A 15,290-nucleotide genomic window follows, 5' to 3' on the forward strand; every position below is an offset into this window, starting at 1 on the left:
TGCGCGGCCGGGGGGCGGGGGCGGGCGGGGAACCCTTCCTCAGACAAAAGATTGAAATGTGCCTGACAGGATGCCTTGTAACACTGTCATTTGGTGCAGGAGTTTAACAGTAAGCACAAAAATATCTTATAGTAAGAAGTGATTGGTGATCAGTTTGCTGAAAAATCAAGGTGCATGGAAGAGAAACAAACAAACAAACAAAAATCTGAGCAGTGAAACATCCAAGAACGAGGCGCTGCAATTGCCACAAATCATGAGACTACATAGAGAAGAATGAACCTGGGCAAACAGCATATAACATATTGACAGGGCAAAGTCTGGAGATGCAAGGTCAGAGCTGCTTGGTCAGATTCTCCAGAGTCCTCCATCAGAATGTGAGAAATTCTGGTATCTAGGCACTATACAAAGATTTACCTGTTTCTTGACTACATGTCTATTAATATTCCATCACTTGCTGGGCAGATTAACAGTTTGAGTCACACAGTTGATATGGACATTTTGGTGGGAAAGGGAGTTGCCCTGTAGCCAGCGAGGTGATGATGTGACAGTAGCATTAAGACCAAACTGATGCAGAATAGGGAAATTCCCCCACCTTTGACAGCTTTATTGCATTTCTTCTCAGTGATGTTATCACACAGACAAAGCTAGTGGGCTGTGTGTGAAGACGACAGGAAAAGAATGGTGTCAATGCAGTAACAAGCTGGGGTGACAAAGAGACTTCCTCTGAAATAGCTGCACCCTGAGGGGAGGGAGCTGCTGCTCTCGCCAGATATCGATTCGGGGGCAGGAGGCTGGGGAAGCACAGGAGGCTGCCAGTGGGCACTGGGGAAGTGCAAATAATTTCACCTGTTTTTTAAAACGGCTTGAGTAATTACTGGAGAAAGAGGCATTCTTGGCAGGAAGATGCTGGTGAACTGGTCCCCCCCGGTTCCGCTCCACCCGCGGTGCAGCTCACCCTGTAATGAACCTATTTTTTCACCAGGCATAGACAATTTATCCCCTGATGTGTAAATAACAGTTTAAAAAGTCAATGCGTCACAGTAAAAAAACAACTAAGACTAGCAAATACTGTGACAATACGAGCAGAATCAATCAAGAAAATATATTTCAAGAAAATATATTTAAATACTTTTCAAATACACTTTTTTTCTATCTTAAGTTACTTATAGATATTTAAGCCGACCGTTGTCTTAAAGAACAATATCAAAGAAAGTTTTCTTTAGAGCAATGCTAAGAACAAACAAAACATGCAACTTAAGTACAGTTATGCACATAAGTGTTTGGCTGTCTAAGGCTGAGGACAGACTGGCAGTATGAAGCGTGTGGGAGACGGGGCAAAAAGACCTGGACCAAGTTGTGTCAGGGATTCCTGGTCGCACTGGACCTACTGATGCGGGAGCATACTGGGGAGGAGGTGCAAGGGAGTGTTCGCACTGTTGGTCCGGCGCTGGCGGAGGCGTGGCTATAAGCGGCTTGTTTTCACTCCAGCAACTTGCGCCTATGTGCATAGGTGCAGCAATGTGGCTTGTTTGCAGCTTTTAGTGTGCACACTTCAGGGAAGTGGGATCAATGCGCTCTCCAGGGTTTGCTACCGCTTTCACCTGGTACTTCTTTAACGTGGTAGGGAATCATCATAGGATGGGTTGAGTACGGTTGGGGAACGCCTGGAAGCTGTGGCTGTGTGAACTGGCCCCTTTAATCTGTTTGTGAAACTTGCCTATATTGGGCCAAACTGCCAGTCTGAACTCAGCCTAAGTGTGGAATAGTACAAACATATCAATGAAAAACATTTAAAGACTTGCTTAAACATATAGAAATGAGACTACTAATCTTGAACTCAAAATTATTTTGACAAAGATTCCAGATACTTTCTCTATCTCTATTAATAATAGAGGCTCTATTATTCAAGCCAGTTGGAATAGATATAGACTGCTGTATACAGTCAAGAGAAATATGTAGAGCCTGGTGCTCCATCACCGGGGGGTAGTCTGATGAACTCCTGAAAGGAAACGGATGGGAACCTGGGTGGGCTGTCACCGTACCTCTTAGCAACTGTGCTTTGTGGGTATCTAACAACTGTTATTCCTCTTAGTTTTGTGGACATTTATTAACTGTTAGGAATTTGTTGAACTGTATTGGACTATTTACATTGGTGTCTTTGGAATGGATCTGAATGGTTATTTAGATTTAGAGTACTACACTGTTAATATAAGAATGTTTTGAATCTAGTGTCAATTATCTTTGGGTATAGTGTTACAGTTTTTGACTGTGTTGTTATATACACAATCTCCAGGTGAGGGTTGGAGATCACTCAGAATTACAAGTGCTCTCCAGATGGCAAAGATCAGCTCCCCTGGAGAAAGTGGCTGCTTTGCAGGGTGGACTCTGTGTCATTATACCCTGCTGAGGTCACTTCCCACTGTGAAGAAATACTGTACTTTTCCTAGGTACAGGCTGCAGGTGGGGGGGGAGATGGAAACCTGAAGTCAGAGGGGCAGATAGCGTTATGTTGATGGTTGGCTGGGAGGGAGATAAGGCTGCCACCTCCAGGTTGGGAAATTCCTGGAGATTTGAGGGGTGGAGACTGGAGAGGGTGGGGTTTGAGGAGGGGTGAGACCTCAGACAGGTACAATGCCATAGACTTCACCCTCCAAACCAGCCATTTCCTCCTAGGAAACCATTGTTGCCAATTTCCAGGTGAGGGTTGGAGATCACTCAGAATTACAACTGCTCTCCAGATGGCAGAGATCAGTTCCCCTGGAGAATATGGTGGGCTCTGTGTCATTGTACCCTGCTGAGGTGGCCCTCCCATGATAGCCAGTGTGATATAGCAGTTAGCACTTCAGAGCAGGGTATTCTAGACCCAGGTTCTTCCTGTGGAAGTTGATTGCGTGTTTTCAGACCACTCACAGACTTTCAGCCTAATCTACCTCACAGGGTTGTTGTGCAAACCAAAAGAGGGAGAGGAGAATGATGTGAGCTGCTTTGGTCCCCACTGTGGAGAAAGACTACTTTTCAGAGCAGAGGGCCTTTGCGCTGCGGAGTCGGACATGTTCGCGGGTTGCTCCTGCGATCGTCGTTCGAATTGCTGGTTCTGTAGTGGACCTGAGGGCTCCCAGGTCCATTGGGTTTCCCCTGGAGTGGGCCCAATTCTAGAGGACTTGATCCAGGCTCTCCTTCTGCAACGGCAGAGGATTGTAGCCCCAGATCGTCCTATAAGGAAGGAACCGGCAAGTGCTCTCATGACTGCCATGAGACCGAAGTGGTGAATCCCTGCACATGGGGTGTTGTGGAGTTACTTCTGAATTATCCAAGAAAGACCTACACTTTGTAAGTACTTTTTCTGCAAAAGCATTACAACTCTCTGATCTGATCTGAGCCCTTTAACTGTTAAATACTACCACTGAAGAGCGGAGGATTTCCTCCCTCTTTCATCTCCAGCAGCTTGCAAAAGCATCAACAGTGACTGAATCTGCTTCTGGGCTCAAGAGAGACAGCGTTAACACTTTAAATGCTGGATTCCTGAACAGTTGACTTGCTGGTGGAATACCTTTTATACTTGTGTGAATCCAGTAGAATAATTGGATCACCCTTTAGCCTTTGAATAAAAATGTCTGGATATACAGCTAGATTCATCTATAACATAAATATTTATCTGCTAAAATTCCGCTTTCTGTAAGGGGTGTGTAATACCATCTCTTTTTTTACTGAGGATATTTTTGTGGAATATTAATCTGCTTTTTTCCTTCTTTCGCTTTCTGTGGATTATTTTTTTTTACTGTGGATATTTTTGTGGTATTTTAATCTGCCTTTTCCTTTTTCTTTGGCTCTCTGTGGATTTTTAAAAATATTAATCCTTTTTTCCCCTTTTCCTTGGCTTTTTGTGGATTATTTTTCTTTTCTCTCTTTTTTATGGCTTACTGTTTGGTTGCTGGACCCTTCCCATTCTGGAATACAATACCCTACTGTCTTTGGGAATCAATTTCCTTTTCTCTTTTCTTTTTGGATCTCTTTGTTTCTTTTATTTTGGGCTTTTATGTAAAATGCATTTACTGTAATCTGGATAAATCCTTGGGTTGAAGGAATATAAACTTAACTTTGACTCTGGCTGAGCTGGTTTGTTTCTGGATCCCTTTTGCTGAAGATAGAAGATAGAAGGCAGAAAACATTTAGCCAGTTTCACTTTCTTCCCCCCCTCCTCATTTTTTTCTTTTTTAAAAATTCCATCTGGGCACAATATAGTTTATAAACTCTGTGGTTATTATTTTGAGTTCTTGGTATCTGGCTGTGCTACATGTTGGCTGAGGACAGAATGGAAGTATGAAGCATGAGGGAGGTGGGGCAAAAAGACCCGGACCAAGTTGTGCCGGGGATTCCCAGTCGCACTGCACCTACTGATGCGGGAGCATACCGGGGAGGAGGCACAAGGGAGCGTTTGCACTGTTGGACTGCCCCCGGCAGAGGCGCAGCTGTAAGCAGCTTTTTTCACTCCCGTGACATGCACCTATGCACATAGGTGCAGCAATGCGGCTTGTTTGCGGCTTTTAGTGTGCACACTTCCAGGAAGCAGGATCAACGCACTCTCCAGGGTTTTCTACCACTTTCACCTAGTACTTTTTTAATGTGTTAGGGAATTGTCATAGGATGGGTTGAATATGGCTGGGGAACACCTGAGAGCTGTGGCTGTGTGAACTGGCCCCTTTAATTCATTTGTGAAACTTGCCTATATTGGACCAAACTGCCAGTCTGAATTCAGCCATTGTGTCTCCTGCTATGCCAATGAACTAATGTTATAACTGGATGTTTTGGGAAAGGTTTTGTTTAGCAAATGGTAAAGGTTTCACTTCAGAAGTACTGGCTGTTCTAAATTTTCTGTAAACATTGATCATTCTCTTGGGTTTTTAAGGATATTTGGTTTGAGTATTGACACAAGGTATTAAATTTTCTTTATACACAAATAGTATTAAGAAAAACTTTTAACATGGCCAGTGGAACAGATGTTAAAGAGGCCAAAAAATAAATATAACACCAAGTACCTCTATAGGGATACCTAGGTCTGTCAACGCTAATCTGGCACAACTTAATCTCAAAGATCTTCAGGCATTGATACAAGATTCAATGAAAGATATTGTCCAAATGGAAATTTCAGCAGCAGTTGGCCTACTCCAGAGTAAGATGGATTCTTTTATGCAGAAGATGTCAACACACCTGGAGGAATTCCAGAAGGATTTTACAGATACTAAGCAAGAAATCTGTGATGTAATTTAAAAAAACCAACCCAATTGGAAGACAAGAGAAAATGGAGACTAAAATTCAAAAGGTGTCCAATAAGCAGAAATCCATGAAAGAAGATCTTATCAGACTTGAATTAAAGCTGCTTATATTCTCAGATTTCAAAATTGCCTAGGAAAAAAAAAAGATGAGAAGACTTTGATGGCCCAGATGCTAGCTGAGTATATGGGTGCACCCAGTGCAGAAGAAGTATATTCCGAAATTGACGTGGTTTATAGAATGAGCTCAGCATATGCCAAAAGAAATAACCTTCCCAGAGAAATTCATGTAAGATTTTATAAAAGGACTTTTAGAGATGAAATTCTTAAAGCTGCAAACACCACACCTCTATGGATTGAGAACACAGAAATAAAGATCTTCAAGGAAATTCCTTGGAAAGTTAGAGAGAAAAGGAAGGAATACATGGAGCTGACACATATTCTGAGAAAAAATGGAATTACGTACAGATGGCTGTTCCCAGAAGGTATCACATTTAAAGGGAAAAGGTTTAAAATTAATTTGGTGTTTAAAGCGGAAGATTTTTTAAAAGTACACAGAATGGAGTTAGACCCTGAGGAAGAAAAAAACAAGAGTGAAGATGAGGACCAAGATAAAGATAAAGATGTACTAGGAGCAATACAATACAATACAAAAACAATACAATACAATACAATACAATCACAATACAAGAACTCGTGGGCACTCAATGAAATTGATGAGTGGTCGGATAAAAGGAAGTACTTCTTCACCCAAAGAGTGATTAACTCATGGAATTCACTGCCACAGGAAGTGGTGGCAGCTATAAGCATGGACGGCTTCAAAAGAAAATTAGATAAGCATATGGCGCAGAGGTCCATCAGTGGCTGTTAGCCACAAGGTATAGATAGGGACTCTGGGGCAAGTGATGCTCTGTCTTCTTTGTGCTTGGGAGTGGGAGGGCTTCTAATGTCCTGGCCCCACTGGTGGACCTCCTGATAGCACTGGTATTTCTGGCCACTGTGTGATACAGAGTGTTGGACTGGATGGGCATTTGGCCTGATCTAACATTGGCATCTCTTATGTTCTCTTATGAGCCTTGGAAAAAATCCAAAAACCAAAATATTCCGGCATCTCAAATAGTTAAAAGAATTAAACAAAAGAGTAAAGATGATGCAACCACACAACCACAACCACAAAATGGACAGGAAGAAACTTAAAATTATTTATATCAATGTTAGTGGACTAAATGCACCACAAAAGAGAAGGATATTTCAACAATTGAAGAAGATGCAACTAGATGTGATTTGTCTGCAAGAAACCCATATAAGACTGTAAGACCAAAAATATTTGGAACATAAAAAATAGGAAAAATCTTTATTTCCTCTGATAAAGAAAAGAAGAAAATAGGACTTGTTACATATATAAAGGAGCAGCTACAACCTGAGATCCTTTATTGCTTGGAAGATGGCAGAATTCTTTTAACCCAAATCCAAAGACAAGGAAAGACAATTTTGATTGCCAACATATATGCACCAAACCAAAATCATGAAAAATTCTATAGCCTTTTACATTCACTCATATCCAAACATGATTTTGACCAGATCTGTGTGATGGGAGACTACAACACAGTTTTTGATAGTTTGGTAGACAGAAGAACAGTAACTATGAAACAAAAGAGAAAAGGAAATGAACTTCCTAATTCGTTTTTACAACTAGCAGAAGAATACAATTTGATTGACGCGTGGAGAGTAAGAAACCAGAACAAAAAATCCTAGAATATTAGCTTTGGAGGGATATGACTTATTACTGGGCTGGCATGCATTTATTTGGTATGAGAGAGATGAGATCCATAAGTATTTTAAACAACGTATTGTCAGGAAAACCTTATTAAAGGTATGGGAAGAAGTTTAAAAACTTTTTTATACTAAAATTCCAAAATGGGACTCTCCATTGGAAGCCTTCACAAACCCAAACTTGGCTGTCAAGACTGTTTTGTTATGATGAACTTTTGGACAATAAAAATGAGTTGAAATCAGTTGAAAACATCAAAAACCTAAATCCAGATCTTACTTGGTGGAAGACAGTGCAAATCCAATCAAATAATTGAAGTAGACAAAATCTTAAGTTCTGAGGGAAAATGTATTAAAAATTGTATGCATTAATGTTGGAATATAAAACACAAGATGAAATAGTTAAAAGCTCTATGATTAAATGGGCACAAAATGTTGGGCATAATATAAATTTAGATCAATAGTCTCCAGATTGGAAAATGAATGTAAAAATCACTAAAGCAACTGCATATAAAGAGAACATATAAAAATATTTTATAGATGGTATATGACACCAGATAGGCTAGCAAAATTTTATCCTAGCTTATCAAATGCTTGTTGGGAATGTAAGAAAGTTCCTGGGACCTTTTTTCATATCTGGTGGACATGTGATAGAGTTAAAAAAATATTGGGCCTGGATCCACGGAATATTACAAAAAATGTTGACTTGTATTATACCTTTTATTCCTGAATTATTTCTATTGAATGTAAGAGATGGACAAATTAACCTTATTTTTGACAGGACAAGAAGAAAAATTTCACAATACATGGTCGAGATTTTATACTCGGTTGGAAGACTACAACAAATGAACTATATAACTCCATAACACATATTAGAGATATAATAGATATGGCCCCTGCCACACGGGCAGGAAACTGCAGAGGAGAAGTGTGGCTGTTTGCCCCGGGGCAAAATAACATGCAGTAAAGCGATCAGACCTACTGTGGAGGTTCTGTGGAGGTACTGTGGAGGTTCCATGGCAAGGGAGAGGTGCCGATCACAACACACGCCTGCGCGCAATGAAGAAGCGCGCGGCGCGGCGAACTGGTTTTCTTTTTTTGTGTACACTACGAATGCGCATGCTCCGTTGGGTGCGTGTGCGCATCCACGGAGACGTGGGGGGAAAAAAACCCTTTTCCGCAAGGGGACATGGGCGGGCGCCGGATACCACCGGAAACGCGATCAGACGCCCGCCCTTGCCCCGCAGTTTCTGGAAACTAGTACCTCCAAGGTACTAGTTTTTTGCTGCGCTTTTTCGGCAGGAAGCCTCAGTTGTGCCACGGAAGCGCTACGCTTCCCAGATGTGCTGGTGAGATCGCGACCGGAAACTCCGCTTGTCTTCTGTATCTCTTGCGTGGCTAATGTTGCGTGTGACCGCAGCCATTATCTACAAATAGCTTCCAAGGACTTTATGGATAAAATATTTTTAGCTTTATAACCAACTGGATACTGTAAGGAGTAATTGAACAGATTATCATTACATAGATTCAGAAGACCCCCAATTTGTATGTAATATATGTTTGTGTGTCTTTGTTCATTTTGTATGTTGATTTGTGATAAAATAAAAAAACTATTATTAAAAAAAAGAAAAATACTACTTTTCCTAGGTAAAGGTTGCAGTGAGGCAGGAAGAGACAGAAAGCTGAAGTCAGAGGGGCAGATAATGGTACGTTGATGGTTGGCTGGGAAGGAGATAGGGTTGCCACTTCCTGGTTGGGAAATTGCTGGAGATTTGAGGAGTGGACCTTGGAGAGGGTGGGGTTTGAGGAGGGGTGGGTTCTCAGACAGGTACAATGCCATACCATAGGCTCCACTCTCCAAACCAGCCATTTCATCCTGGGGAACCATTGTTGCCAATCTCCAGGTGAGGTAGAGATCAGTTCCTTTGAAGAAAATGGTAAGCTCTGGGTCATGCCCTACTGTGCAAATTGTTCCTGAGTGCCCAAAGTCAGGGCACCCGCCCATATCCTCTTTCTAAAGCTTGTTGTATTTATTTCCACAACAGGCCTTATTCTTAGTTAATAATAATTCAACAAGATTACAATTGCCATTAGAAGCAATGAAATTGACATATATTATTCAGTCCTTTTAGTATAGGAATCCTAAAAATGAAAAAGAGTAAATAGCTAGAAGGAATACGTACATAAAAATTGGTGATCTCCCCCCATAGAGATATCTTACCATGTAGATGAGGTGGTAATGTTCTAGTCTAAAGTCGAGTCAATCAGATCACTTTGCATATGATGAACCACCTAACTCTAATTCCTTCTAGCCATTTACTCTCATGCAAGAGAGGTAGGCTTTTTAGGTCACATTGGCAACACTATTGAAAATTGTAATCTTATTGAATAATTATTAATTATATTTTGTATTTGTTTGTTAAGAACTGTTATTTTGAAGAAGGAATACTTCGGAACGAAGAGAAAATATCCAGAATTTTCATCAAAATAATTTTGAGTTCATCAATAATAGTTTCATTTTTATGTGTTTGGAATTTTTTCATTGAGAAGTTTGTACTATTGCCCTCTTAGACATCCAAAAGCTTATGGGCATAACTGTACTTGAGTTGCATGTTTGTACTTAGAATTGTTTAAAAAAACCTCTCACTGTTCTTTAAGACAAATCCCTGTTTAAATTACTATAAGTAACTTAAAATGGAAAAAAAGTTTATTTGAAAATCGTTTAAATATATTTTCTTTAAATATACTTTCTTGGTATATTCTGCACAATTGTCATGGTATTTGCTAATCCTAAGTGTAAACAACAGTGCCATTCACTACCTCTGTCTTTAACTTCAGTAGTGGAAATGTGTAGACTGGCCACATTGAAACCAGCCATTCTTTTTTGTTTGTGCATGTTTATTTTGCTCTCTGTTCACCTCTTACCCACTCCAGTTTCAAAGAGCAACTGCATTACTTGCTGATGATGATTCCAGCAGTTCATTTTTCACCTGCAATCATCAAATAGTCCTTTGGGAATCTTAAGTGTTTTGCATGTTAGGAAGGAGAACACACCATGAAGCTAGGATTACTCTTACTGTAGGCTGGAGGCACAAAAAATGCTGCTTTCAAGAAACATCTTGCAAAAGTCCTATTGATGGGAATTTTATTCCTTTAATGAGATGCATCAGGAAGACTTTTCCCAGTGAACTGTCCTAATTGTGTCAAAGAAAGGATACCAAACAAATAAAACCTGCCTCAGCTTGCCCAAAAGTGAATGATGCAGATAAGGGTAACCATCCCTATGGCAATCTTTGATTATCTTTCTCCCCATGTCATGAAATAGGTTCATTTCGATGGACATCTCCTGCCTGGCAACAAATAAGGCATCCTGCTTGGTTTTATTCCATCGGGATTTGTATCATATCTCCATTTCACTGCTTTGTCCCAGAGACATTTCAGAGAAAAAAACTGATGCTATTAATTCTCTGCAAAGTGGGGGCGGTGTCAGCTATGCTGCCATGGTTGGTGGGGGAAGGGAGTTGGTGGAGCGATCATCTTATTGTCCTGGAATGTTAATTTGCATTTTCTCCCTGAGCCATATCTGTTAGCCTGACCTTGATGCTTCACACTTTCGCCTCCCTGGAAATTTATAGTCATTACTTTGAGCACACAAGGCTTGCACCTCTGATTGGCTTGCTCCCATCAGAGGGTCTCGCTTAAAACACCTTAAAACCCCACCTGTGGGTTTAGCCTTTACACAGAAACTGTACACAAAGATGGCCTGCTTCTACTGCATTCAGTGTGTTGTAAGACTCTGACAGATGAGGGGAATTATGTGCACACTTCAGAGGGTGGACATGTTGATTTGCAGTAGAACAGGTTGTTTTGAGTCCAGTAGAACCTTAGAGACCAACAAGATTTTGGGGGCATGAGTTTTTGAGAATCAAAATTCACCACCCCCCCCAAATCTTCTTGGACTCTAAGATGCTATTAGAGTCTAGACTCAAATTTAACCACTCCAGGGGATGAATGAGTTCCCATTTACATATCCTTTTTTTGTCTGTCTGTCTGTCTGTGTATCTAGGCGTGATCACACACACAATTAGACTCATCATAGGTTGGAATGGCAGGTGGATTTAAAGGGCACGATCAGAAACGAACATCTGGGAAGTGCCCCGCACCCATCAGCAACCCATTTTGCTCCACCGCAGGAGCGGAGTAAAAAGACACGGGGGGGGGGGGGTCTGGTAGTAAACAGGTTGCGATGGGCCATGGGCGGAGCTTCCCATGTCTGATCACTCCAGTGTGCTCTCATGGCTTCGGGATGGTCTGATCAGGCCATCCCGACTCCATGCTGTTGGTTTCCCCCCCTTTTCAGTGTGTGCATCATTGCAAACTCCATAGGGAGCCCTCACTGCAGAGATGCAATCCATCAATTCCTCGTTTAAGTGCATCGGAAACAAACAGCAAAAAAAAAAAAAACTCACCTGCAGTTGCATCTGATCATGCAGTGGCGGGCTGTGCCCACAGCTTCCAAGGAGTGTGTGATCCTGCAACTGCGGGTCAAATTCCTCTGGAGGAAATAGCCTTGCTTTCTCCCCGCTTTATCACACATGTGTGACTGCTCCCTCTGTCTGTCTATCATTCTGTCTCTCTGTCTCTGTCTCTGTCTCTGTCTCTGTCTCTGTCTCTGTCTCTCTCTCTCTCTCTCTCTCTCTCTCTCTCTCTCTCTCTCTCTCTCTCTCTCTCTCTCTTTTATAAGACTTATATCCTGCCTTCCCCACATTGTAGGCTCAGGGCGGGTACCAACATATATATCTGCAATTAATGCAGATTTACAAATTAAAACATATTATAATAATTCATCAGAATCAATAAAATCATCAGCATTAAATTAAAATCTCCAACATTTAAAACAACAACACGCCTCAACAGATGATAATGTGGTCTCAGTCCAGCTTCTAGGATCTGCAGTCACTTGAGGGGAGGCCAGATCGGAGTGGATGCCTGCTGCCTCAATTAAAGGCGCAGTGGAAGAGCTCCATCTTGCAGGCCCTGCAGACCTGTAATAGGCCCCACAGGGTCCTGATCTCATAAGGTAGCTCATTCCATCAGGCCCTAGTTGAGGCAAGTCAGTCATCCCTAGGGCCAGGGACTACCAGGAGGTGCTGGTTAGTAGAATGCAAAAGAAGCAGCCAGTGCAGGTCACGCAGCACCAGGCAAATATGTGCCCACACAGGCAGCGACGTCAACACCCTTGCCACTGCATTCTGCACTAGCTGCAACTTCTGGAGCAGAATCAAGGGAAGCCCCATGTAGAGAGAATTACAGTAATCTAATCTGGAAGTGACCATTGCATAGGGTCACCACAGCCAGATCGTGGGGGGTAAGCCTGCCTGACCTGCCTCAGATGAAAAAAGGCAGACTCAGCAGTGGCAGTAACCGCGGTACAGTTCACAGTCCTGTCCATTTATAAAAGCTCTTTCCTGAACCATTCCATTATCCTATAGCCCTATTATCATCATTTTTGGTGGATGGATTGTGTTATCTCCCCATGCCTTATCAAGGAATCACTTACGAGTAGTTAGATCGGTAGCAATTATAAAGTGGGTGTGAAAATAAAATATCACCCCCTCTCTCGCACATGCTACCAGTGGCATGCTATGCAGAGTTATTCCAGTCTATTCCCATTGTTTTCAATGGGCTCAGACTGGCTTAACTCTTTATAGGATGGCATTAACAGTCTTTCTCTAATAAACATGTAGGTATATTTCTTTCACACAGGCTGATTTTGCACAAGGAGCTGTGCCGCATTCACGCCTCCCTTTGCCGTGCTTCCATTGGTCAATTTCCCATTCAAAGCCGCGTGGCTGCATTTTGATCTGTGGCTTAGCCCAATTTCCCCCCCAGTTTCGTGATCCCCAAAAAACAGGATCACAAAACCACGGGGAAAATCGGGCGAAGCCACGAGTCAAAATGCGGCTGCGCAGCTTCAAGTGGGAAATTGACCGATGGAAACGGGGCAAAAGGAGGTGTGACGGCGGCACACCTCCTTGTGTGAAATCAGCCACAGAGACATATCTCTCTCACATAACACACATACATCTGTCATAATTTGTCAAAGACAATTCTGTTTTAGGTGGGCTCCTGAAAATAGCACATCCCTGTGTTACAATTCATGGTTATGCTGTTTTCCAAATAGATAACTACATTTTTTTAAAAAAAAAAATGCCCATCTTTTTGAAATCACTGGCAATTTCAACACCTGCCTACTAATTGCAAGCCATTATGCTCATAATTAACACTCACCATTAAATACTCCCTCCCCTCCCCACTGCCCATCAGCCATCTGAAAGCTTTTTAATGACTGATGTAATATTTAACCATTTAACCACTTTTTATTTTATTGACAGGTGAGACAACAAAAGTAACCATGTTTACCATAATAATTTGCATCTGCTGTTTCCTCCCTGAAACTTAATAATTTTCTGGTTCAGCATTTTTCTAGAAGTGATACCATATTTTGAAGCCATGCTGTTTCAACTAGAAAATTTACTCCCCCGCCCCCATGCAAACTGAACATCTGAGTCTGTATTTTTGTACTGTTTTGTTTCTTCACATCATTCCCAATTACATTTATGCATTAAAAAGAAACCCCACCAATCAAATGTAAATTGCATATCAATGTTGAAAAAATTCGACTAAAATGAATCAGGTATAACCAGCAAAAAAACATGAACAACATGAAAAAGTTCACAGTGACCATACACAGAATAAAGAAAGGCAATCTTAATTTTCACATGATCTTGATGATGCAGGTTAGAGGGTGGGGCATTGAAAAAAGAAATTTTGTATGATGAGGTAAAGACCTGGAAGCCATGATGAGGTAACATCACTTCCAGGTAAAGAGTGGCTTCTAGGAATTTCCACAGTCTCCATGCTAAGTACCACAGAGATGAAGAGATTCATAACTTGTCGATCGATGTGGTCTTCACCTGGAAGTCATATTGTCACATCACACCATACTGTATTCCTCTCCATTTTTCCTCCCACCACTGCATTGAGTGGCAACAGAGAAAATGAGCACAGAGGTGAGCAACCTGACCTCCCTATGGTTATGTCAGATCCTTGGAATTTCTTTTCTCACAAAGCTACAATTGAAATATAGAGCCAGTCCTCAATTTAGGCAAAATTGGCTATTGAATTCATATCTAAACTAAGTTTTGAGATGCTAGAAGAATGGATACTAGAAGATACTAGAAGACTGCGGTCACACACACTAAATTATCAACTTTCAATCCACTTTCCAACTGGATTTTGCCAGTTCACACAAGTAAAATCCAGTTAGAAAGTGCACTGAAAGTGGATTGAAAGTGGATTATTTAGTGTGTGTGATCACAGCCGAAGAATATTTATTTGCTATTTATTTTAATTCTAGAAGGCTAGGGAAAAAATTAGGCGAAAGCTTGATATTTTTATTATCTAGTGCAAGGGCAATCATGTTTATCTCAATAATGCCACTCTGCTATTATTAAATTGAAATACTTCTTGTTACTATCTGACTGGGTCCTGACGTATCAAGAATATTCAGTCCTCTAAGATAACCTTTAGTACAATTTGTCTTTGTACTATGATCTCAGGGGTTATATCTGTTTAAAAAATGAGGATTTGTCTAATGTAAGTTGGTTGTTTTCTTTGACTCCAGAGTTTAAGAGATCCTGCTGGGGAAGTTCTTGCCGTCACTTGCCATCTGTTTCTCTGCAGCAAACACCTCTGTGTTCTTCCCTGATCTGATTTTTAATTCAGCAGATCACAACTTTAAGGAATGTTAAGGTCTGTTGACCTGAATTCTGAAACACACACTAATGTGTGACTTGCTTTCATATCTCAAAACAATATTAATATAAAAGAGCAGGGCTCTTTTTGTAGAAACAGCCCAGCAGGAACTCATTAGCATAATAGGCCACACCCAACAGCAGAAACTCATTAGCATATTAGGCCATACCCCTAACAGCACAGTTCATTAGCTTATTAGGCCATACCATATCTTCCCTTGACTTGCCCAGGTGCCCCACGGCTGCGGGATGCCTAGCAAGCCGGCCCTTAAATGCCTCCCCGATCTTTCCAGGGGCCCTCCTGCCCCCCCGCTTTGGAGTCGCTGGGGGGGCACTCTCCAGGCCTTCCCTCTGTAGCCATGCATGCAGAGGTTTTAGCTGTAGTGGGCGTGGCCAACTGAAGCCAGCCAGAACTCCGTTCCTGTGCATTCCT

The 15,290-nt window shown here is 41.6% G+C and overlaps 1 protein-coding gene across 1 annotated transcript in view; it reads left to right on the plus strand.

The window, feature by feature from the left end:
• LOC107112743 (contactin-associated protein-like 5) overlaps window positions 1-15,290 on the plus strand; it is a 279,687-nt gene that overhangs the window by 257,304 nt on the left and 7,093 nt on the right. The window lies entirely within an intron of this gene.

The sequence above is a fragment of the Gekko japonicus genome, unplaced genomic scaffold (genome assembly GCF_001447785.1).
Source record: "Gekko japonicus isolate JY-2015 unplaced genomic scaffold, Gekko_japonicus_V1.1 scaffold1788, whole genome shotgun sequence".
Classification (NCBI taxonomy): domain Eukaryota; kingdom Metazoa; phylum Chordata; class Lepidosauria; order Squamata; family Gekkonidae; genus Gekko; species Gekko japonicus.